This window comes from Meleagris gallopavo, chromosome 1 (assembly GCF_000146605.3).
Source record: "Meleagris gallopavo isolate NT-WF06-2002-E0010 breed Aviagen turkey brand Nicholas breeding stock chromosome 1, Turkey_5.1, whole genome shotgun sequence".
Lineage (NCBI taxonomy): Eukaryota > Metazoa > Chordata > Aves > Galliformes > Phasianidae > Meleagris > Meleagris gallopavo.
The window spans coordinates 26,769,990-26,796,648 of NC_015011.2; the positions used below are offsets into that span (position 1 = coordinate 26,769,990).

Consider the following 26,659-nt stretch of genomic DNA (forward strand, 5'->3'; position numbering starts at 1 on the left):
TTTTTTTTAATTTCTTGCATCTGTCCCTTCTCTCTTCCCTCTCTCTCTCTCTCTGTCTTTCTTCTCTTCTAATCTCTCAGCCTCCCTTCCAACCCTCTCACTTATTTTTCTGTTTATGTATCTGTATCAATATAAGACAAACCATAAGTAGGATTCTGTTTAAAAATTAAGAGTACAATTACTAGACATATACATTTTGCCATTAAAAAGAGGATCACTTTCAACTGAGAGAATACTTGGGTCAGATATTAAGTTTGTGTAAGAAGTGAAGTAGATAACATATGCAGAGCTAGAGCGACTTGAATGCTTATGTACAGATAGAGTGCTCAATGTGCCACCTTGTGCTGTCACAAATGGCTTTACTTTTCTCCAACAAGTGCGTCTAAATGTAATAAAATCTTTATAAATTCTCATTAATTGATGGAGGATTTGATACACTCAAATTGTGGTAGAAATTAAAGATTATCTGGTAGTTTGACTCTAGTTTTACTTGTTTAATAGAGATGTAGATTATGGTTTATTGGTATTTACATCCTCAGTAATTGTTTTGTGTCTCAATATAAAGAACTAAGCTGAATACATGCATAACATATTAGAAGAGCCATTAAGCAAATGATTCTGAATTAATGTTTTGCTTCTTTATGCTATGCAAAACACAAATTTTCCCCAATTAATTTACAATTGATTGCTCTATATTGTGCCCCAAGGGAACGGGAAAGAAGTCTGTTTCTGTGTTCCCTACTATTCTGTTTTGGTAGTTTGATTAAACTAAACATCAAAAGAATAAATTATTTATGCATTACTAAAGGTAAATGATTTTAATTGTAAGAATCTACTCATTTCTCTATGTGCATGTTCTATACTAGGATACCACTGCGTATTAATTTATTGTGTTTATTTTTATATATAAGTAATAGATGTTAAAGTACCTGTGCTTCCAAAGACAAACGTATGGTTCTAGCGATTGGACTGCCCAGTATAGGAAGGTAAATGTGGTCAGTATTAAATGAATGCGTTGTCCAATTCACCAACATCTCATAAGCTTTCATTAATGTCTGAGATACCTGTAGTTTGCATTCTTGTCAAAGGTTAAATACAGATTTAACCTCTAGTTGTTTACCTTCCCAGTCTAAGACATTCCTATGCTATTTGACTATTTCAAAACTTCTGACCTGTTCATGATTTTTAGAAGCACTGTTGTTTTTCTTGTCACTCTACTATCAAAATCCACAGTTTTAGTCAAATGCTGTCTTCCTACCTATTTTTTTTTTTTTTTAAATCCCTGTCTGGGAAAGCTGCAGAGATGTATCTAGGTTTTATTTCCTTTTGTTCCTCAGTTTCTGAGGTACATGGTAATATAGAAGAAATCAGCAGGGACAAGTAAAATAGTTAGAGAAGCATTTACTGTATAAAATTTGTGAAAATAGCCAACAGGAAGAATATTCAAATCTTCAAAGGCGTCTTTAAATCCAAAGTCTTTTTAATTTTTGATTATTCAATTTCAAGTGGAAATTTAAAAATATTTTTATTATTTGAACGGGCACAGTTGTGTGTTTTGGATGAGGAGTTGGGATTTAACCAATATTTTTCCTGTATTTTATCTCATCCAGAAAAGAAAAAAGTGAGGGAGATAGGGAAAAAACAGCAACAACAACAAAAAAACACCAGTTTGGCCTATAAACTAGAAGTCCTGTGTCAATCCCTGTGTTGTCTCAGGAAAAGGCTTCTGTCTAGGACCTGGGCTGTAGACCTCTGGTGGTCTCTTTCTAACCCTCAATCTGCAGAAGGACAGAATTCTCTTCAAGGTGTGCTCATTTATGGCCACCTTCTGTCGTTTCTCTGTTAAGCATGCTAGTAGTTTTGTACTGTTATTCTGTTATCTCCTCATAAATTACGAGGACTGCTCTGAAAGTAATGCATCCTATTTTAGTATGCTAGCCCATGATGTCAGAGATGGATGTTGGTGATATGGCAGTAGAACTGAACCTTCCCACCAACATTCTGGTGCATTTTGTTGCTGTGCAACAAATGGTAGCCGAGGGGCAGTCTGGCAAAATGGCATCTGACATGGAAGTATCAGATTGAATTCCTCCATGAGGAAAAATTTGCACCCATTGACATTCATCAATGCTTGCTGAATGTTTAGAGAGATCAAACAGTGGTTATGAGTACAGTAGAATGGTGGTTGTGCATTTCAGCAGTGCTGATGACAATATGAAAGGATGTGACAGCTGTCACATCATGAAATGAAGAGAGTCTCAATCAGCTCATCCAAGCAAATTTATGGATTATGACAATCAAATTCTAAATGGAGCTGATTGTTGACTTTGATGTTTTGGAAATGGTGGTGGCAACATAGGGATATTACGAAGTTTGTGTCTGTTGAGCCCTGCAAATGCTCACAAAGGAATGGAGAGAACACCATATGCAAGTTTGTCGGGAACTATTGAACCAATACAAGGCTGAAGGTGACAGTTTCTTGGATCGCATCATTACCGATGACAAGATGTCATGTAACCACTATGAGCTGGAGTCAAAATGGCAGTCGTCCATGGTGTAGAGACATGAATTCTCCACTGAAGAAAAACTTCAAGATGCAGCCCTCAGCTTTTAAGGGACCTACACTGTCTTTCATGGCAGGAAAAAGGTGGTCCTTCTGGACTTCCTGGAACTTGAACTAACCATCAGTTCTGACTGTTACATTGCAACACTGACTAAGCTGAAGACACAAACTTCCAGAGTAAGGCCAGAGAAGAAGACAAACTTTCTCTTGCAACACAATAATGACAGGCCCTCAATCGATTTGAAGACTGTGGAGAACATTGACAGTCTTGGCTGATCTGTCATCATATTGTCCAGATTTTAGACTGTAAGGAAAAAGATTTTTACAGTAAGGGTGATGTGGCACTTGAACAGGTTGCCTGGAGACGTGGTGGGCACCCTGGCTTTGGAGACATTCGAGATCAGGCTGGATCAGTCCATGCAACACATCTAGCTACAGATATCCCTGTTCATTTCAGGGGAGTTGGAATAGATGACCTTTAAGGGTCCCTTCCAACTCAAACGATTCTGTGATTTGGCACATTCTGACTTCCATCTGTTTGGGCCAGTGAAAGATGTACTGCATGGACATTTTCCTAGGTCATAGCAGCTGTGAAAACTCTGGGTCACCTCCGCTGGTGCAGATCGTTACAAGTAGCATGCAGGCTCTTGTTTGTGACTGGCGAAAATGCATAGCTAATGGTGGTGACTACACTGAGAAATAGTGTTTCGTGGCTGAAATATATATAGCACCTAATCAGAGTTCATTTCATTTAGGCACGCAGAGCAGATAATTAAAGATTAGCTTTGAAATACTTTTATTCTCACTCTGAAATAGATCTTCACCATTGACTGGTGGTGGCAACTGGAGTTCCACCTTCTGAATATGCTTTGGAGGTGATATCTCCTACCTCACTAAAGAAGTTTTGAAAGTTTTATTCACTTTGTGTATGGCATAAAAATATACTAGGAGTATAATAAAAAGATAATGTAGGAAATGTGTCAAATTGGGCAGAATACAAATTCTTCCTCACATAACAATCTTTGTTTCTAATTTACACATAAAGCAATAAAGAAAATGAGACTGCAGAAGAAGATAAATGCAAAATTTGTTACTTTTCTTTCTTTAATATCCTTTCTTGAAACTTTTGGAAAATACATGTATATGTTGGAACACAGTTCCCAACTGTCTGTGGTGTTACAACATCCTGGTTAAAGTGAGTGGTATTTTTGTTCTATAGGCTTCTCTGTAACTCAGAAGTAAACTGAGGAACATGTGGCAGTTGCTAGGGTAACCATTTCTTGCATTTTGCATAAAAGAAAATAATCCAGGAATAAAGCACACATAAATTGGCAGTGTGGAAAGTGGTATCATATCTTGTTTCACATTCTCAATTCGTTTTTTATGGCTTTTTCCATGGTATTTACATAACAATGAATTAGATCTGCTTCAACTTTTACCTTGAATCTCCCTGTACTCCTATATTCAGCCTAGTTCTGGAAGTAATTTAAGCATTCAGCTTAAACTCTTTTTTTTGCCCTGTCAACCAACTTACTGTCAATAAGATATAGCTGAGACTGCTCTAAGTGCTGGTTCTGTTCTCTCTGAGTACGATTATCAGATCACATAAGCAGAAGTGAAATCTAATTTAAAAGTTGTTTCATGCACTTAAATTTGACTTCTTGTAATTGATCAAATTCCATTATAAATCTATCTTGAATATGAGTATTAGAGAAGAGCCAAAAGGCATTTAGAATGCTGAGATTTTGCTGTTCACAGAGTAGTCCAATTTAGGGTCTGTTAAGGCAAACTTTTTTTTTTTTTAATCATTAGTAAGTAATTCTGTGAGTTTTTGTTGGTTTTTTTTTCATGAGAAAACTCTCACTGTTGTAAAAGGAAATAATTTTATCGCTGACATGCAGGTTCAAACTACATTAAAATATTTACCCCAGTGAGTGGCATCAAGCAGTCTTTGTCAGGTAGATGTAAAGAACATGGCTGAGAAATAGTTACTGGCACTGTGTTGGTATTATTTTAGTGAAATACCAGGTGCTTCTTAAACTTCTTTGTACTTTATAATTCTGAATTCAGAATAGTACGCTTGTGTTTGAATATTTGAGTATAAGCATGATATAATACCCATGATTAATCTAAACAGTATCATTTAATATTTGTAAAAATATTTGTCTTTAGCATGTTGTCAAATAATAGCTTTAACTCGTAGTAAATAACTGAGATGCAAATTGTCTGCACAAAATGGATTTTCTTTTAAGAAAAATACTTTAAAGGCTTCCCAGCCCTTCATCTAAACATAGTACAAAATAAATTTCATTACCATGATTTTATGCATGTTCAGACCTTGGAGCTAAAATAATGTCTTATGTAGTGGACAACATAAGAGAATTATCTGGTATTTGGTGCGGTAGCTTTTTTTTCTTTTTCCCTATTTTACACTATTTTACACTGCATGACTTAAGTGAAGTTATATGTGGCATTATAGCATGGTTCCAGTTTATAATCCTTTGCACACTGGTGTGTTTTTTCAAAGCTTGGGAATCAAAATGTTGTTCATTTCATTATCTATTTAAGTGTATTCTAAGTTTTTGGCGACTCTAATTGACCAGTTCATGTTTCTCAAATTACTCTGGTAGAAGTAATTACTGGATGGATCTTGATATTGGAGATAACTCTGAGAAAATCAGCACAAATATCAGCTCTAAAAAGGCAAGCTTCCTCATCTGAATCACTTCTTATGAAGCTTGTTGCAGGTTTATATCACACAAAGAGAGAAACAGATTAAGTATATTCACTACATAAAATACTGCACTAGGAAGAGAAAGCTGAAGTTTAGAGCTTAACATGAAGCAGTCATTATGTTAATTCTCATTCAAAGTTGCTAATGCTGTATTTTCAAGACTGTGTGTGAATCTGTAGAGCATCGGATTTGTGGAGCACACTGAACACCTGGCTGAACAGAATTACACAGATTATAGATTAAGATGGTAAAGCTCCAGGGAATCAGGCTTTTCCCCTACTAGAAAACAGCTATTTTCTATTATCTGAGTAAACAGTATTTCATTTTAAAATTTTAAAATAAAGTAGGAAAGTATTTAAACCATTTTTAGTATTTGTTAAGATGTGGTCAAGTTACCCTTGTCTTGATGAGTAACAACAAAGAAAATATTACCTCATGTTTAAGCAATTTTATTTTCTTTATAGTTGTGAACAGTCTGTCAGACTGTCTACCTTCTCAAAATTTTCAGCGGCATCCCACTGAATTAGAGACCAAACTCAAAGCATTGTGGAGATTAGCAACATTCCTTTCAGTTCTGGTAACATCTTAATTGCTCTCATCCAGTGCAGTCATAGTGAGACATCTAAGTAGATTCTGATGAAGACAGCTGTAGATTGTTGACTTGTGTTTTATGACACCTTTGTTGACGAAGTAGCAGGCCCCTCTACGGAAAGGATCATAGCATCATATAATATTTCAGATTAGAAGGGACCTCAGCAAATCTCCAGTCCAACCTCTGCTCAAAGTAAGGTCAGCTATTATGTCAGACCTATGGAAGGTAAAACTGAGCTTTGGAGTTTCTTACAGTTGCTGTAAAGGATTTAATAACACTGTCCTGAGACTTTCCCATTTCGTAGATAAAACAGTTGATTTTGCTCTGTGTAGATTTGATATTGTACACACCAATAAAAAATATTTGTAATCAATGCTAATGCAAGTTTATTTTTAATAGAATTGAACGTTTTCTTCAATCTTTAGTATTGGTTACTCATTCTCTCTCCTTCTGAAATATCTGTGTTTCAGTTAATGGTGGAGTAGATGACTCAAAAAACGTACTGAGACTTTTTGAAAGTTTCACTGTCTTCTATGGGAGAGGCTAAACAGCAGTACTGAGAAACTAAACCACAGCTTTGATGAGTTTATGATTGAATGGTTGTAGATGGCCTACAATCTCAACATAAGCATTACCATTTTTGTGACAGATTTGAATCAGGTATGTCTGATGTGTTTTTGTATCTAGGTCTTTGTGCTCTTCCTAGGATTGATATAATGACATACTAACACAAGCCCAAAACTCAGCTAGCAAAGTCAAAAGAGCCAGGGCTATGCACAGCTCCTCAGAGGAGTGAGCGCCCTGGGCCTGTCCTGAAATGGAGACTGTGGCTGATGAGCAAAGAGTTCTAGATGGGACAGTGAAGGTGTACAGATGCTCAGGACCCTGGCATTTGAAACACAGCTTATAAATCCTTCTTCAGTGAGAGTTTCATCTGCAACTTTGTCTTGATGTAATGATACTTGCTCCAATCAATAGCATATATATTCATAGTGCAAAGTCATACTCTTCAAGAAACATAATTCTTTTTGGAGAGCTGACGTATAAAACATTTAAAAGAAAGTAAATACTACTAAGACCTAATCCACATCCACTTAAAATAAACTGAAAGATTTTAGTGGTCTTTGTGAACTTTAGAAACTGTCAAAGCAGGAATGAAAAGTAAAACTTGAAAAAAAAGAAAGTCTAAGAGTTTTCCAGGACTTAAAAGAGCAAAAGGTCCTGCTTTTTTGTTCTAAAATGAGATAGCTATGTTGACATAACTCCATTGATGAAGATTGACTTCAACTGGGAGGATAAGCAGAGACCCAAAATGCACTTAAGGACAGGGGAGAAATTTAACATTTCAGCAATTAAATTGTTGCAATTGCATATAACTTTACTTTTAATCTACTTATGGTTTACTGTTAAGTGAACGTTTATGAAATGTTCATATGTATGAAATATTCCTGAATTTAAGTGTCTTAAAAAGGCACCATGATCTGATTTGCAGTTGCAGCACAGGCAATCAGCAAATTAAAAAAAGAAAATAACAAACTATTAGAGGAAGTTCTTTCATGTAAGTACCTAAGAATACACTGAAAACCTTTCCCTGACTTCTATTTTCAAAACCCTTAAGGCAAATACACAAGAAAGATGATTTTATTCTATTTGAATCGGTATTTTTTCCCATGAAATCATACATTTTTGATGTTGCACCGTAGAACAAATACAATTCCTTCAGTGCAGCTTGTAGGTGTAACTGTTGAACAGGGTTAGTAATAAGTATAAAACTTACAAATGATACCAAATCAGAAAAGGACATGCAAGAGCAAGTATTATAGTTTCTATCGATAAAATGGAGCAACAAAGAATCTAGCATTAGATTACTATTGTAATTATTACTGGAAATGTTCTTTAATGTAGACATTGAAATTTGCCCGTTTCTTTATTATACCTAAAAAAAAGTCAAGTAAAAAATACTATCTTTTCTCCATAATGTCAGAGATGCTTGAGTAGCAGCTGGAGAGCACAGGTGAAAATATCTAACAGAAACAATTCTTATTTTCATTTGCTTTGGTTTTACTCCCCATAGTGACAGTAATGATCATTAATAGAATAATGAAATTATTGAGACATGCTTTACTGTAGGTGAATGGAGCATTCTTTAAATAGGCAAATATCAACATCTGTTTTAGACAACTTTTCTATGGGCTGGACAGGATGGATTTATGCAACAAACATGAAGATCTGAGTATCTGAATATCTCAGTATGAATATTTGTTTTCTGAGAGATACAACATTATTAATATATCTAATTAGTAAGAGAAATGCACATGGGGATAGGATGGAACTGAAGAAAATAAGACACAAATCATAAACAGTTTGGCAAAAAAATAAAATAAAATTAAGTTGCATATATCCATTATGACAAAACGGTAGAGCCAAAGTTTTATTGTATGTCCTTTCTCTGAACATTTGGGAGAGTTAAGATGAAGTCTTAATGGCAGGAATACATTTACATCTTTGATGTCCATACTACTTGGAAAAACTTTGCATTTTCCTGATATATTTGTGGAGCAATAGACTCCCCTTAATAAATTAATCATGGCAATTCTAAAAAATGCCTAATCTCATTCCACTTACTCCCAGATAATAAGTTGAGAATGTAAACACTGATGTTTTTATGGGAAAAAAGAAAAAAAAACACATACAAAAAACAAAACAAACAAACAAAAAAAACTAAGATCAAGTGAAATATGAAATAGGGAGAACTACGTGTTTCCATTTTGGAACATCAATTTATTTTCTATGAGGTACATTTCAAGATAAGGTGCATTTTAAATAACGAAAAAGCTTGCATCTCCTTATCAAAACTGATAATATGCCATTTGGTTTTTTCTGAATATTACAGTTTCCTCACACAGGCAAAGGAGAATATACAATAATTGCAAAATATTTGGTATAATTCTGTTTAATTAAACTCAATTTGACCTGAAGTTGAGAAATTGTTTCCATGTTCTCAGCATGGTTCTTGTAAAACTACTTAGCCAATTTTTCTAGGGGATATTGACTGTGATTCCAAGATTTTTTTTTCTTTTTAATCTGAAATCTTATTTTTCAGAAAGTTTTGGATATCCATCTAGATGTTTTAGAAAAGGAGGCTGGACCATAATGTGTAGGAATTAGAATTATTCTAAATAAGAATAAAAGGTCTCAAAGATCTTTTCCTTTGTGGCAGTAGTGGAAGTGAAGCAACGTGATGAAACTTATGTTTCTGGACAGAAATATGGTGCAAATAGTAAAAAGCAAAAGGAATAAGCTTTTACAAATCCCTTTTACATCTGTTAACATCAATGGGAATTCTGCCATTTACTGCAAATGGAAGTGAAATTACACTCAAATATATCAATTCTGAGTTACCAACGGTGAAAGGTTTCTGGATTGTTCTTTCTAATACAGAAATTTTAATGGTAATAGTTTTATTTGTGTGTTTCTCTTATAATTACTTTTACACTGAACTCTGTTCAAACAATGTTAATTAAAAAGTAGAAACAAACACCACACAAAATTATCAAGAAGGAATAAAGGATAACAATTGCAGGTGAGGCTCCCATAGTTGTTTTGATCTACCTTGGTTCTACTGAGTTATGTGCAGCAATATACAGTATCACAAGTATTGGAGATAGATGACAGGACAACTTATTCTTCAGAATCTGTGGACAATGGGGTAAAATAACAGCCTGGGAGTTTTTAAGCAAATTTTCTTTAGCTTATTTCTTGAAGTTGTTTTGTCAGGCTTTAAAGGCTTTGAACTGTCTATACCAGCGTGAACACAAATAAATCTGCTCTTCTGATTGTTGCTAAGATAAAGCTGTAGTGAGGATGTGGTCCAATTATAGTAGAATTTGTTCTGCTGGATTCTTGAAATACTGAGGAAAGTTCATTCTACTAATGTTAGTCTATGCAATAATATCTAAGGGGTTTGCTTCTTATCAGTGTGGGTATTGGGTTTTTATGGTGTATGTCCAAGCGTGGACATTATTTCTGAGGCTGTGGAAGTGAAAAATGTAGGTCTAGTGCTGTGCGGCCCCCCATATTACTGGGCTGTACTTTATGCCCAAGAAAAATAGAATTCAGCAGCTTAGGTGCTGTAGAGCACAGTAATTTTCCTTATGCATTTTTGCAGTTTAAAGTCTAAACTAGAATAATACTAGATATCCCTTTTGTCTCTTATTGCACAATAAAAATGGAATGACTGAAAATGTGTGTTTGTCTGACATAATATTGATGACTAGGTAATCTGCAGCAAAGCAACATTCAGAAGGATATGTTACCTGAATTATACGTGCTGGGCAAAATCGCTATTCAGACAACCATTTCTAGCTTTACAGATCATTATATTTGCAATTACCTCATTTTGTCTTCTCTCACCTCGTAACGATACCTCTGCAAACTGGCATAATAGGCATTAATCTTTCCCTTTCTCTAGAGAGTTGTATTATTTTGGTCTTGTATTTGTGCTTACCGGTAAGTAACCGGCCAAACAAACTCAAATGGAATGAACACTGAAATTATTGTATTCCAGCACTGTCAGCTACTGTACAATCTCAGCTGTCTATTTTCAAAGTTAATGTGGCACATCCAGAAAATAAATACTTGCTAAAAGGTGTAGTATGCTGAATACTACCTAGGATAAACTTGCAATGTTACACTTAGAGGGTAACCAAAATGCGTATGCTTTGTTATAAACTGATATTAAAAGGGAGTTATACAGATAACATCCCTCAAGACACACTAGTAATGAAACACCACTTGACTGTAATTTTATTTTCATACTGAAATATTATTTTCTGCTTGTTTAGAATTTGGTAAGGGTAAACCTGTTGCACTGTTCCTCAAATGCTTTGCAATGGGGAAGGAGGAATAATTTTTGAAAGACCGGTTGATTTCTGTGTGAGACATATGACAAATGGCAGTTTTATATTGTGGAGTGGGTTTATAGGAGTTGTACAAGGAAGAGAAATCTTTTGGAGATTTAGCTCCGTGTGAGCCTTGGCTGGAGTAGGCTTTCCTGCTTCTCTCCTCCTGTGGCAAGCAAGATGGTGCCAGCAGGGGTGGGAAACTCAACAGCTAATGCTGTACTTATTGGAAACATGGAGAATTAGCTCACTGTTTGGTGTAATCTGCAAAACTTGCTGATGCTTGATGTGATCTCTAGAGAAAGCTGCTTTCCAGAGTGGAGGAGTTCAGCAGCCTGCAATAACTTGGCAACAGGAATGAGAATGGGGTAGGAAAAAGAATGACTATCTCTATATATCTCTAGCCCTCTGATTTACAGATATGACACTGGCTAAAATGTTCGAGAAAAGTCTCTGTTTACGCATAAAAATTATACCTGTCAAGATAAACAATTTTATTAGAACTTCAGGTACAGAAAAATCACATAAATATGATATAAATAGTGACATGAATATAACTCTGTTTTCAGCAGAGATGTGTTATTATACAGCAGAAGCAGAAGACATTTGTGTTTATCCTTATTCAGGGAACAAGTTAAACATTTGCACTTATTTAAGTGCCTCCCAATTGAGAGATATATTTTGCTTGCTATCTCAAATATGGATGACTTTGTGTTTTATCACTAGGATTACAAAGCCAACCAATATGATTGCCAGCTCGGGTTCCCTCAAACCTCTCAGCACCACACTAGAAGAGCCCTGGTAATTTTTGACATGTGTATTGCCAACACCTTGCCTTTGTAAAAGCTATTAAGAAGACTCCTCTTCCCCAGGATGATGGTTCTGCTGTGGTGATTTAAAAAAATGTCTCAATGCACAACTTTGCTTCTCATTGTGTGTTATATTACATGTTTTTTTTTTAATCTGGATTATTAGTCTGTAATTTATTCAACAGGCAGTTTCTGAAATCTGAAGTCTGATCCCTAGGCAGAGGATTGTATGAACATTTTTTTTGTAATACTGATAACTGAATATCCAAGGGAACTTTGGCACAATATCAAGACAAATATTTTTACCTTTCCTCTACCAAAAGTTCGAGATTTTTAGACTATTTCCTGGCAGAGTCTTATTTGTCTGACAAGTACCCACTAGTAAGAGACTCTTGTGGTTTTTCTAATAATCAATAGATACTTTGAAAAAAAAACAGAATCTCTGTACCATTTAATTTGGCTGTGCAGTATTTAACTCTAAGCATAGATGCTTATGCAGGAAAGGGAACTGTTAAATGATTTCTTTTGTACCAGTGTTGTCAAAAAATGTTTCCCAGTTTCACTGGGATTGTAGGAGTTGAAAGCAGAGAAGAGGTAAAAAATCTTCTCTGTTCTAATTCAGAGGTCAGTTGAATTAACATACCATTAAATTTGGGGCAGATATTTTAATGAATTCCATAAATATAGCAGATGAATAGAAATAATGGTAGCACAGAGATCTTATTTCCTTTGAATTACTGCTTGTGGCCAAGCAGTTACTGCAAGCAGGCTGGCTGAAAGAGAATGAGTTATATTGAGAGAAATCCTTGGTAAAGAAGAAATATTTCCAAATGAAGGATAATTGCTTCAAAGATGCATTATATAAATATATATTTATGAAATTACGCTTTCCTTTCATTTTAATGTCTGTGCAATTGTGCTGTGCAGCAAACCAGTTAGCAGTCTTGGGAAAGCTAGGGGTGAGTGCCCATATGTAGCTTGTTCTTTCAAGCAGTTGGTAAATTAGAGCTAAGAAATTATAAAATAGAAGTAAATGAGCATAAGTTTAACTTATCAAATAATATCTCCTTCACTTGTATAACTAGAGCAAGTCTTTAAATTTTGAGAGAAGAAAACATGCATATGTTGACTTCCTTGTTTCATTTGCTCTTCATTTTTGTTTTGGTTGGCTTATTGTATAGCACCATCTTCCATATATAAAGAAGAGGAAATCCTGTCAGAGGAGGGCAAGTGGATCAAGCAAAATTTTGAAAGTAGTTTGTATTTTGTGCTTGTCAAAGTGTTCTTTCTTACCAGGTAGCACAATCAGCTACTCCAATAGAACCCAAGGTGGAATAATTTTATTGACACTCATACTGGATATTTCTTTGGTGCAGGTGAATACAGCTCCATTTGCTGAGACAGGGAAACTTATCAGTTCAGGTCAGTTGAGGATATGAATTTATTGTGGTGATATTGGTGACATCATTTATAGATTTGTTGTGGTGACATTAATGACATCATTTATAGATTTTGTTTATTACACTGAGGTTCATACTGTGTTTAAATAAAGTTTTTAGCATCAAAAATATTACCAAATGTTCTTTGTGAAAAATGATGTTTCACAACAGTGGCATTTCACAGTTTGTGGGCTAGTCAGCTGAGTAAGTAAAAGGCAAGGTAATTTGGTTTTCCAGGTACCTTACTGTTGTAATGAGAAGTATTGATTTTCTAGTAATACTAATGTGTTTAATGACCTTTTTAATGACATCTGTCACTACTGTTTCTTCTCAAATTCTACAGGCATTTTCCCTTCAAAAAAAGGAATGGATTTTAATTGCTCGTTATATTGTTAGAATGAGAATTAGTATTCTTTTTAAAGGAATACAGGGAATTAAAAATATGGGAATAAAAAAAAAAGAAGAAAGTTATGTTTTAAAAGTTACACATTTTTAGACAAATATACTTCGGAAAACAGTTGCTTGAGCAGTACCTGTCACTAGTTTATCACTGTCAGATTTGGCTAGTTATTATGTAGAATTTACAGTGGAAGAGTTTGCTGAGATACCTTCTGGCAGCATCTCTCTAAAGACTTTGGTTTCTTCTGCTTCATCTTTTAATGGTACTAAGTGAAGGAGGGATATATGAATTAACAAAATCACTGATGTACCAGAACTTATGGAATACTGATTCCTATAGCTTAAACAGTGTTTTGTCTTATTTTCTTCTACTATCAGCTGCTCTCGAATTTGGCTATCAAACACCATCCATTTAAAGGCACCGTGGTACTCATCATTGATAGGGATTAGGAGGTGAGTGTCACTGAAGTGGCTGCAGCTCTGCTACATGGCTCACTGTCACTTCAAACATTTCATTTTGTCCTCTGGTCCCCAGGGACGAGTGATCACAAGTGATTTGCAGGACACAAGGATTTTCATAAGCTGCTTTTCTTCGTCGGTTAACAAAGATTATGCATGATATTTATGACCTGCGTGATAGGTAGCAGCAATGCCTGGCTGACCAGATCTCGCTGCGGTGTCGGAGCAGCTCTTCCCGCTCTCGGCCCACCTACAGGCACGGCCTGCTGCCGCGCTCAGGCCCACCGCCCGGGAAGGCGGCACGGCGCGGTTGCTATGACAACGTCAGCCAGTCCCCGTCTGACACAACCACGTTACTGCGGGAGCTTGTAGGGAGTATTAACCAAAACAGTCACCCAGCACTCGGGCTGGCGCGCTGGTTGGGATCGCGTGTGCTGTGCGCTCAGATGCTGCATCTACATTGCGTGTTTCTCTGTGCATGCATGTTTAGAAGAATCAAATTTTTCTGAAACGCTGTGGCATATCCATATAATATGTTAAAGTAGTGCATTAAAGTATGGGTGACCAAAAGTAATGTAGATTAGTGTGATGTTACCCACAGCTCTTTAATTTTTCCATTAAAATGAGTGAGAATAAAGTCAGAAAAGCTAAGCATGTAGCACAATATACAGTAGAAAAAGTTTCATCTGAGTACTCCGTTGCATATAGCATGGAGAGAGCAGAATCAGGCTCTCCTCCTTTTTGCATACCACCTTCTGCAAAGAAGGTAGCTTGAAGTGCTTTTAGCAACTAACATGCACATGAAGTCTGGGTGGAAAGGGGATACTGAATTAATTGAACCGGAGGTTGTGGTTCACGTCATGAAATAAACCAGCTTGCTTTAACAGATTTCATACAGTAGCTGAAACAGAGGAAGCGAGCTTGCCAATAGCAGGAGCTAATGCTTCAATACCTTTCATTCTCTACTCTGAAAAGGAAACCTCTTCTTAAGCTCATTCATTTTCCAGAGGGAAAATCGAATGCTGTGGCATATTGTCAGAGCTGCTTTATTGTCACCATTTACAAAGGTCAGCTGAATTAATTGACTTCTTACTCTACATATTGTTAAGCTACCCATTTCCTGACATTTTTGGGAAGGTGGCAGGCTTACAGCCATTGGCTGTCTGTTTCACAGTGTTTGTTTCTGAAAACACAGTAACGGAGATTACAAATAAATAATTGCATTGCTACAGCAGAACAGGTTCTTTATGATGTTCTGCAAGATGTACAGGGTGAGTGGTGGTAAAGGGGGGAGAAGCTGAGGAAATAATCTGTATACTGATCTGTTTATAATGCAGGCATAGCATTCTAAAAGGCAAATGAAAACGTGCAGGAAGAATACAGTTGTTTTTTTTTTTTTCCTTCACTTTGAAGTATGCAGCAGATAGCTAATCTATCTTTTTCACGGTGTAAACTAAAATCTCTCTGGCTTTCACTGGTGCATGAATCACAGATCAATGCTGATGGACTTCACTGAATGTGTTTTCATCTGAAGGGATACTAGGATACTGTTATACTGCATAAAAGAAATGACGTACATAAATACAAACACATTGGGCAACAGTATTGCTAGCACGGAATTTTATGTTGATTAAATTGATTAATCATTGCCATCTTTTTTTCTGGTCTCCCTCAGACACATTTACTGCCCCCTCAGCCTCCCTGTCTTGGGTTCTTCTCTTTCTGAACAGCAGTGCTGGGCAAAAACTCAAACTAGACATGTGAACAGAAAGACAGGGAAAGCAAAGATAAACAGTTTCATGCCTTCCCGTACTAAAGCAGGCACAGCTTTTACAGTGATGAATTTGAACAGTCTCCTTATATGAAAGTACACTTTGGAGGCACCCTGCTGTAATCCTGTTAATTACCAAAGAAGATGAGAACTCTCGTGCTTAATGCGATCCTTTTTACCTAGTGCGTCCGTTCCAGCTGCATCAGTAATCAGACATTCACACTGTCCCTTCTGACTGAAAAGGGGATGTTTTTAAAGCGAAGTCATTTGCCACAGTCCTTAAGATGTAGCCTGGCAGAAATTCAATAACTGTTTGTGATATGCTCACTCAGCCTTGCTGCTCTGTGGGCTTTAGGTCCTGACATAAACAGCATTTCCCTTAATCCTAGCCCTGGTGAGAAGAAAGGAGGCTGTCCTGTGTCTTGTTTTATTGGTTTCAAAACACAGAGCAACTGTGTAATTTGATTTTGCAACTGAAACATCAGGGGGAACGTTCTCCCTTTATGATTTGGTACCCTTTGATGTTCTTTCAAGCTAACAAATGCACAATTCTGATACTCTCACAAGCATATTTAGATTATCTCCAGCACAAAATGCAAATTGCATTTGCATTTCTGTTCAGAAAGTAAAATGTGAAAATATGCTAATAAAACTTTACAAAAAGAAGAAAGAGTTCACATGTTAAGATATAAGGACAAGATAGAAAATAAAGAGGAACTCACCTTTCAATAGGAATAGTTTCAGAGCTGGAGGAGTTCTCGCATCTCAGTAATTTTGATCCTCGATTCAGGCAACCACATACTTGTATTAAAGCCAGAGTCTGAATACGTGTGTGTATGTGTGGGTGTGTGTCTAATGGTATATAATACAGAGATGTATCTATCGATATCCTACAGCATGAAAGACTCTCTGTGCTGCCAGCTGAGATCCCCTATATTTGCCAGGGCGCTGTTGCTGCCTGCCTGGCTGAGGCTCGCAATCCAGCGGGGGGAGCGGGAGCGAGGGATCGCTGCTCGCTAGCTCTTATTTCTCCTTGTTTCCATGGTGGTTAGCGGTGCCTTGTCCACCCTCTGGGCTGTCACTCTGACATGGTGCTGCCTGCTCAGCGGTCATTAATAACTGAGCCCCTTCCACTCCCCAGAGAGAAGCCAGTGCTCCGGCGTGCCCAGCTGCAGCGTAGTGCGCGGCTGCGCCAGCCTGGTTGGCCGTGGGAAGCTGTCTGTTACGTGACACTGATGCTTCGGGGACGGATGCACGAAACAAGCCTCTGTACGCTCCCAGACACCTCTTCCGATTTGTGGGAGTTACAGGACATGGTCTGTGTTTTCACAGAACAGCTCAGAAGGTCTAAATTCCTTATTTTTATTTTTTTAGGGCTATGTAAGGATGTTATCTGTGTTGGGAACAACTGATTAGAGATCACTGAAGTTCTGCAGAGGTTACTGCAGTTCAAGGGCTGCTGTCTGTGGAACCATTCAGGAAAATTGCCATTATTTTGCTACTTTTACTTTTAGCTTAAGTAAAGGATTTTTCATACTCCTTTTTCAAATTTTATTATTTACATATATATATATATTATTTTTTTTTTTGCATGTTTATTAACAGAAAGTAAGAGTAACAACACACCTTTCTGAGAAACAAGGAAAGTCAAGAATGAATTGAGGAAGGGATTGGTGAAATACTATCAGTTTCCTTCAACATCCCTCTACCTTGACTGTCTCCTGTGTGGCCATCCAACTATGTAAACAAAGGACTATACAGATTTTCCTTTCCAGCCTTCCTTCTTCCTTTGCTTTTTCTTTATCCCTTCTTTGTGTTCTTTGGTGTCAGGTTTTTTCTTTTTTTCTGTGTGAACAAAGGGCATACAAACGGTGGAGGTTTCAAACATCATGAAATAACTCAAAAATCTTTTATCAATTTAAGGGAAATCTATACTGAAATTTACTATCCCTTCGAGGTAAAAAAAAACAACAAATGAGACAGATGCCATTAGGAGAATTTTTTTGTCATGCATACTGTTTTTTTATGAAAGAAATTATTTGGTAATAGAACATTGACAATAGTGAAATGCAAAGAGTTGTTTGTCAACAGGTTGAAACTAAGAAAATGTTGGCTGTCTTGCATGAATTCAGCATTCCAGCCCTGATTGACACAGGCCACCCTCTAGTGGAGCACAGGGAAATTTGGTTCTCATTTCACGCTTCTGCTATGTTTTTTCCGTGCTCTCTAATAACAGTATGAAATATTTCTGAATATTTAGCAAACAATGTTAAGTTAATGTACTTCTTGCAACAGCAATAGCACCAGATTTCTATTATGAAATGTTTACTATTTTATGAAAACTCTATTTCCTTTTGATTCACTGTGAGATCGTGGACTGCATTATTTTTGTTTTTATTCTGTAAGAAAATAATTTTACACTTCACAAAATCACTTACTATGAAAACTGAATTAATGCAATGGCAACTTCTTAAATGTATTTCTTTTTTTTTATAATTGGTTAGGGAAAAATACTGTAAAATCTAACTCACTGGTACTTACATTGTTGTGGCTGTAATAAAGCAACAGCTTTTTTTTCCTTCTTCCTCTAATTTTTAAATACTGCAACTAGAATAAGTAAAAGGTATGACTTTATTATTCTTTAAAACTGTGTGCAATCTAGTTTTCATAAATGAAACTGAGTAGAACAGTCATACATGAATTACGGGCATTTAAATGACAGGTGGAAAATACATACAGTACCCTAGGGTGGGTGGAAGGCCTGTGGTCCTTTTTTTTCCTCCCATTCCTTTATTATGGACATTTTTTTCTCCCTAATGTGAACTAGAGAAGTATAACAAAGCCACATGGGGCCAATGCATCTCTAGCTACCTTCCAATTCTTTATGCCTTGTGCTGCACCACAAGCTGCAGATGCAAACTGTTGTAAACTTCCCAAAGTGAACCTATGAGCATTCCATACTGCTCACCTTAAGAGCCTGTTCTGCTGAGACAGGGCTGAGGATATTTTAAGAAAGCACAGCCAAATGCAGGAAAAACAAGACTGCTTGCTATGCTACATCCCATAGGAAAAATGGAAATCCTGCTTGATTCCAGCCATGTGTTATTACACCTGGCCCTGGACAAATGACATAAACCTGTGCTCCAGTTATGAGGCATAAGTTGGGCAGGGGGATGAGAAGGAGGGAAAGTAAAAGGAAAGATAAGAGAATTTCATAAAATCTGGACAGAGTTTAAAAAGGGAAAAAGTTCTGTTAAAGCTGACAAAGTGCCCCTACTTCTCTGATCTCATCCCATGGAAAAATTAAGATCTAGACTAAAGGGACTGCTGTGTTCTACATAAAGATTTCAAGTGTTTTGCACCAACCTCACATACTCACAATCATTCATTCAAAATCTGGCTTTCTAGTTAGCATGAGAATCATGCAAAATCATATTCAGTGATTTGACATGTGAAATTAAGATTATGTAAGTGCTTCATTTTGGTTGATTGGTATGGACTGTGTAATTAGAAGGCTAAATAATTAAATCAGTTGAAGTATACTTGCATAAAGAAAGTGAGTTCTTATGATAGAGTATATATGCAATTAAAATACCTCCTTGATAGGCATACATTTACATATTAGTTAAAATGTTATTATATCATAATAAAGTTCTGTCTCATAAAAAAGTGAAATAATTGAATTTTTTAATTTAGCTGATGTAAAGAAATAATTTTTTTTCAAACTATCTGCTGGAGAAAAATACCTTTTGTAACAATACAATCACAATGATTAGGATTCATTAAGTTATTTTCCTGCTGATTTCAGTATGATGCTTGGTGGTTTTAAAATAGCAGTGTAATCTATTTCTCCAGAATTATATATATAGCTTATTAGGTTACAGGATAGGAAGAAAAAATCTCAGACTGATAGAGATATGATGAAAGTAATGTATGCTAGCTCCAGGTATCTATTTTGCATGCATTTTATCTGATTACTGGGTCCACATGATAATAAGTAATTATTTATCTGGACAATTAGTGTGATGCATAAAAGCCTTAGTTATTAAAATGCAACAGTTCTATATCAGCATTTTTCTTAAAACTTTAAAATTGAAATAAGATTTCAAAACTTGCTTTTTTTTTTTTTAATTAGGGTGAAGGATGGAGCATCTCTGGCCTTTTATATCCTGTAGGCTTATTGTGGCTCAGGGAATTAAAGACCAATTCTAGTATTTTTAGGCTCAGATAACACAGCTGTAGTTAAAATGCTGCAAATATAGTTTAAAAGTGAACAAATATTGCACAATTAAATGAAACAACCCATAAACACAAGTATTTGATTTAGCGTGAAACACTTTATATTAAAATAAGCAATTACAAAATTCTTCTTAAGGTGCTTATCCACACTGATTATGTCCACATGTACAGCAGCAGACGCATTTTAAGCAGCTTTATCAATTATGAATACATTTGCCCGTTCTGAGGCATTTACATTTACTTTCTGAGGCAGCACAGTGACAAACCGGAGGGTGAAGTGGCGACTCTTTGCCCTATTCCTTCCTGTAGTCCTTAGAGCAAAAGAGGAGGGAGCTGACGTTTGACAGACGAATTCTCACCAGTTCTGCAAAACATTCTCCTCTCAGATCTGCCATGTGACGTGTGGGGGGATGTTCCATTCGGGATGAATGCTGGAATTGTTCAGGTTCAAGAAAATCTATCTTGTGACTTCATCAATGAACTTATTAATTGACTTATTAATTATAGCCAGTTGTCATGCATGATGTGCCTTAAAGAGAGACAAAAAGGCCATTGCTTCCTGTAACCCTGTTCTAGCAGCATATTCAGTGCTGTTTATGCAAGGGCATTATCCTGACACTGTCACATTCCTTTTTAGATATTATGGCAACTAACTATTGACATTTTCCTAAGGGCTATGCTTCCATACAGACGAGTAGTAACTCATATTAATGCGTCTCCCTCTGCAATTGAACCATTTATTCATTGCAAAAGCAACACTTCTAACTCTGGTTCTTCGGTCTATCTTTTATTTATATATATATATATATTTGAGATGGAAGGCTTATTGCCAACGATTAGTTTGAGCTTCTAAATACAGTTGTAGTTCATAATGGAGAGTGTTATGCTCACCTTACTTAACCCATTAGCTTTCTTTTATTAGATCTCAGAGTTAGTGTTGATAGGAATAAAGCAGATGGAAACAAACCTTGGCCATGAACCTGTAAATAATTTCACGTAAGAGTAAGTTCACATCTACACAAAGCACCAGATACTACATTGAAAGCTATGTAGGTAGTAGATGCTCTACAATTTGGCAAAACTGGAATTGCTTAGTAAAAGGAGCTGTATAGTACAGGCAAGTTCAATCACATGATGTGGATGAATGAAAGCAGTGATGATCAGCTGATGCTTATCTTGGTGATGGAGGAAATTTTGCGTATTCTAGCAAATTCGCCTATTCATGTAGCAGTTATGTTCTATGAAACAGAAAAGACAAGCTCCCAAGCAAGAACTAAAGTATGATTCCTTGTTACAGATCTCAGTACTATCGTCAGCCTTTCTGAAGAACAACATGAGTCTAAAAAATTTTAAAGTGCTTTGTTTTGTACTGGCACCTGTCGGGTCCAACTTGGAGTAATATCAGAGTTCTTCTAATTTTTGTCTATGGATCTATTTACATACGCAGGAATCTCTGGAATAGCAGTATCCACTGAAAGCTAGAAATGAGTCACACGTAGCAACCACCACCTCGCTATGCTGCGTAGGAATCTTAATGAAGATGGAGTAGTGAAAAGCAGCTAGAGAGTTCTATGCAGCTGGATTAGGTTGATGAATTATGGGATCTGTAAAGAGGTTTTTAACCTCAGTGTATGCAATTCAGTTTTAGAACTGATTTCATCTATGTTTTATGTCTTGTGATCATGTCTCAGTTTTTGTAATCTATAATAGTTGGATATAGTTTATTGGGATCTTCAAAATGGTAGCTTTTTAAATCTGAGATTCCCTTCTCGATTTCATGAGGATCTACCTGATGTTCATGAGACTTTATGCATGCATAGGATATACCTTGTAGTGCCGTGGCTGTCTGAGTTTATCTGTGTCTGTGGCTGGTGAAGGAAGAGGTGGCAGTAATGATTTAAAGAAGTGCCTAGAACTTTCCTCCTGATTGCAGCCTGTCATAATTCTTACAGCTGGTGAAAAGTTGTGTCTTAATCGAGAGGACTTTCTTCTTCTTCTTCTTCTTTTTTTTTTTTTTTTTTTTGCTCATATCTGTTTTCCTTTCTATGAAGAATTAACTGAATTTCTATCTGAAACAGATTGACTCTTTCTTTTAACAGTGTGTAGCAACATGATCAGGGAACTTCAACGCTATTTTGTTATAGTTTATTGTAGTTTAATATTAAAAATGGATGGACAACAATACTAATTCTAGATTATTTGCTTTTCATTTACATAAATCATACTGCTGATTTAAAAATCTGTACAGGCTTATTAAGTTGAATACTAGAACTAGAATATCATTTTACTCTCAGTTGTTTTTGTTTTGAGATGAAGACAAGTTTCATAGTAGTTTCCCCGTGCCATAAGAAGCATTCTCAAGCTATGGTTATAGATAATTTCAAGGCCAGGCTGGATGTGGCTCTGAGCAGCCAGGTCTGGTGGTTGGTGACCCTGCACATAGCAGGGGAGTTGAAACTAGATGATCAATGTGGTCCTTTTCAACCCAGGCCATTCTATGATTCTATGATTCTATGATAATTATTATTAGGTAATTTTGGTGGTAATGAGGAACAGCGCAGATATGGGCAGTGTGTGTTCAGAATATGGTTAGCTAATGATAGTTCAAATCAAGTACACTAAATTATTGAAATGAATTGCATGCCAAAGTGAAGTTCTTAGCAGTTTACTTACACAATTTCATTTCTTACAATTTGCAGATCTAGAAAATCAATTAAAAGGTTACTGAAAAATGCATCAATACTGGTCAGAAAACCAAAATGTTTAATTAGGAGTACAGAAGATGTTTTCATTCCCTTCTGTGATTTGACTGCCAAAAATGGTGGGTGCACATTAAGTATATTTTTTGGTCTGTTTCAAAAGTTACCTTTACAGTAGTAAAGGTACAGTAGTTGAGTATAGAAAGAATCATGTACATAATTACTTACTGGAGGAGGAGCTGTTTCAGAGACTTTCACATAGTTCCCATTACTAAGGAAACCATTTATTTTGTCTGTGCATGTTTTGAATAGATCTCTCATTTGAAGTCTGGTGCTCAAACACTGAGAATTGCATGATAGCTCTGAGAAAGAAGTGAAAGAGACAAAAGAGTCTTAGAAACACCACTTCTTTAAGGAATACAATCTAAGAGGATTGTATTGCATAGTGTTAAAAGTATATGCATCTATTAATATTTCAGGGGGATATATCTATGCATTTTATATTTTTTTTTCATTCCTGCTAAAAAACCAGAAAGTATTAATAAGTAAAATAGGGATAGCAAATGTTGTTTTGTCCTGCACTGTGCATGCCTATATTGTAAGGACACTTGCAAAATCCAGTGTACCGTTCTGATAGTATCAAATATGAGTTCTGATTTCCATTTGATGAAATGATATGTTGTGTTAATTTGATGTAGAAGAAATGTCTCTCTGATGATAATGGCTAAGGCAGTGCTGTGAGGATGACCATGGACTCAACAGTTGACCAAACCCTTGCTTAGAAAGTAAGCCTGGGTTGGCAAAATTCCTATCTTAAGTTTAAGACGTGAGAACAACCCTTCAAACATACTTACAAATTGTACTGGGGTCAGCATATTTTCCCCATATGAATGGCACCTGTATTCTAGTCAAGAACTGACTAAATTCCTACATTAAAAATCAAATGCAAAATTAACTTATTATAAACTGCATATTCTGAAGTTAAATGCTCTGAAGTAAAGGGTTACATTAGTACCACCAAAAGAATCTGGTTTGAGGTGATAGGTATTTAAAAAGTGTAAGTACTTTGATCATGTGGAGCTGATGCCAAGCTATTCCTTACAGATGAAAATTGCTCACAAATAAGCTGCAAGTGTCAGAGAAATGTAGTAATCTGACAGATAGCTATGTCAGGGAGCTATAGGGAAATTAAGTATGTGGTCAGTAAATGTTCTTATTCAGCATTTCCTATGTCTGCATTAGCTTGTAAGTTAGTTTCGTTGTCAAGTTAAGTAGACCAAAACATGACAAAGACAGAAATTCCTGTTTTAAGAGCCTCCAAACTCCGTAACTCTGCAGAGTCTTGTGACCAGAACAAGACTGCTATACAAAATTAACTTCCTGTGAAAGTAGAAATAGAATCTACACCTTGTTAATGTCAATTTAAATTATTTTGAAATGCAAAGCTTTAAGTTGTCAAAACTTTTGTGTGTGTCTGATGTATCTGATGAGCAGTTATTCTTGATGTACATTGCATAGTTCATGTATCATTGTAGGAGATGATATTTCTTTAAAAGCTAATATGCTTTGAGGAGATTTATGTGTGTGTTTCTCTGCCAGTCTCATACAGATTTTTCACATTAAATCCTTGACTATTTTATGAGAGAATGACGGCTGTGGCAAAGCTGACATGTCCTTGTCTTGACTTGGGTGAATACTTTTGGCTGAAAGAAAATACATGTACTGAAATTACAGAGATGTCATAATACAGTTGTTTCAGCTAAGAAATATCACTTCTTAACATTCCCAAATATTTACGTTGTTTCAATGCTTTAATAATTGTGCTTGCTTTCTACTGTCCTATTGCAAGGATTCATAACATGTTTCAAGGTAAACTAAAAACATTGTTTTTCTTTATCCTTAAATTTATCTTTGTAGCAAGAAATGATGTCTTCATTTCTTTGGAAATACTGACAGTTTCTTTTATGGTCAAACCTAGTGTGTTTCCAAAAGAGTGAATACAGTATTCAACTTCTCCCATTACTGCAAAAGAAATAAAATCAATATTTTTAATAAAATAACTGGAATAGGAATTCTTAGGTGATGCTAACATCTGTTTTGTTAGCAAGAAGGTCAGCTTACGTGGTGAGAACTAGGTAAATGTCTTTGAAACTGATAGGTACTTAAGAGTTATTAATTTAATTTTTAATCCTTCTTTCCAGAAAAGAGGAACTTACAGTCTTTAATAACTCAAATCAAACATTTTGATAAAAATATAAATAATATAAAAAATATTTCAGTTCCAAGTAACTTTTATGATGACATCACTGTGAGAAGGTGAAACAGGTAGGAAAAGAGAAGGAGGGTGTTCTTCCCATGCTGAGCTGCTCAGGGAAATATAGGGATATCATTCGGAATGACTGTTTGAACTTTAATAATAGAAATGGGATTACACACCAGGTAGTCTACTATGAAAGGTCATTTGGAGCCAATAACACGCAATTCTGCTGAGTGTGGGCTTATTACTTAGAAAAAACTGAGGAAGTAAAATGTACCTCTTTATTACTAGTTGATCAGGAAGTATGAACTGAGAGGATTGCACAACTGTGAAAAAGACTAATATGATTCTAGCATGCACTGGGAGAGTTATTCCAGTAAGGGCTTGGTAGCATTTTGGACATCTCATTTAGAGTAAGTTTTTCTGTTGTGGTTTTGTGTTTGAAAAAAAAAGGTGAACTCAAGCTGGAAGACATGCAATTAAATACTGTTCAGATGATGGCAAAGTCTTACAGGGACTTATAAAATCTTGTATAATGCAGAAGAGTTGGAGAGAAAATAAGATTCCCGCTGATAAATATATCCTGCTGGTACACAATGAGATGTAAAGCTAGCAGAAAAACAAATGTGTTAATGTCTGTGATTAAACAAGTGCAGAAATTAGAAGTTTTTTGTTTTTACTCTTCAAGTTTGAATCGTGACGTCTTGGGAGAAGTTTCCAGTGGAAATAGTTTGGATAGAAATAGAAAAACACAATCAAGAAGGACAAGTCAAAACAACCACAACACAGATGAAACCAACCAACCCAGGGGAAAGAAGCACCTCAAATAGAGAACTGAACAAAATCCCCAGCCTTTGAAGATACTTGTATTTGTAAAAGAGATGTGTTTACAAGTAGCTGGCTTCATGCTTATAGAGGAAGGGGTCAGACTTACAATTTTAGGGAGATCTTTGCAGTGCTTTAAAAACACTACTTATCAGGTTTCTGTATAAATCCAGTCCCTGTCTCGGTATTCTAAATTCTGTTAAACTGTTCTTGATAATCTTGAATATTGGGAAGCAGGCAATTTTCTGTCTGCCCACCTGGTGGGAACACTGTTTTTTCCATTGTAAATCAACTTCTCTCAAAATTTATGCCAGCAAGTAAAGAAAATACTCATTTAGTAATATGCATTTACTTACTGTTATAAAGCTATGATTTACACATCACTAGCTAATAGAAAAAAGAATTAGAAAAAAAGAAAGGAAAGTGATATCCCAGGTTATAGCCTTCAATTTCCAATCCTCTCCCTGTTTCTGGAAATAGAAAACCTCTTGATAATATTATCCAGAAAATATTGTTATCCTAAGGCTTATATTTTACCCTGATTTTTGTTCCCATCTGCCACTTTGATCACCAGAAACCTCACTCTCTTGTTCAGATAATGTTGTGTTGGTGTTTGTTTTTTTTTTTCTTTTTTTGAGCTATTGTGGTAGATAATCAGGCTTTCCGGGTTGAACTGCAGGAAAATCACAGAAAGCCCTGTGTGCACAAAAAGCACAAGTAAATGCATTATCTTAAAGGCAAAGTCCAAATGCCTCAAAATGGGCTAACTTTTTTTTGGTGCAATCATTTAAAACTTTAATTTTGCTGACGTTTAATTTTTCTGTGAGTAGTTGTAAGAAGTAGTTATAATAAATCAGGTTTTAGAAAGATCTATATTTTTTCATTGGGCCTTAGGTTGAATTTCTCTTCAGCTAATAAGTCACCTATATATTCAGCTATCTTCTGAAGTGGCTTTAATAGGGAAGTACATTA

At 35.9% G+C, this 26,659-nt stretch overlaps 2 protein-coding genes across 4 annotated transcripts in view; one reads left to right on the plus strand and one right to left on the minus strand.

Annotated features, from left to right (window-relative positions):
• LRRN3 (leucine rich repeat neuronal 3) overlaps positions 1-17,059 on the minus strand; it is a 37,379-nt gene extending 20,320 nt beyond the window's left edge. Inside the window, exon 1 of the mRNA XM_010706884.3 lies at positions 16,390-17,059. The gene's annotated coding sequence lies outside the window, so the exon portion shown is untranslated. The remainder of the gene's footprint in view (positions 1-16,389) is intronic.
• IMMP2L (inner mitochondrial membrane peptidase subunit 2) overlaps positions 1-26,659 on the plus strand; it is a 455,429-nt gene that overhangs the window by 207,296 nt on the left and 221,474 nt on the right. The window lies entirely within an intron of this gene.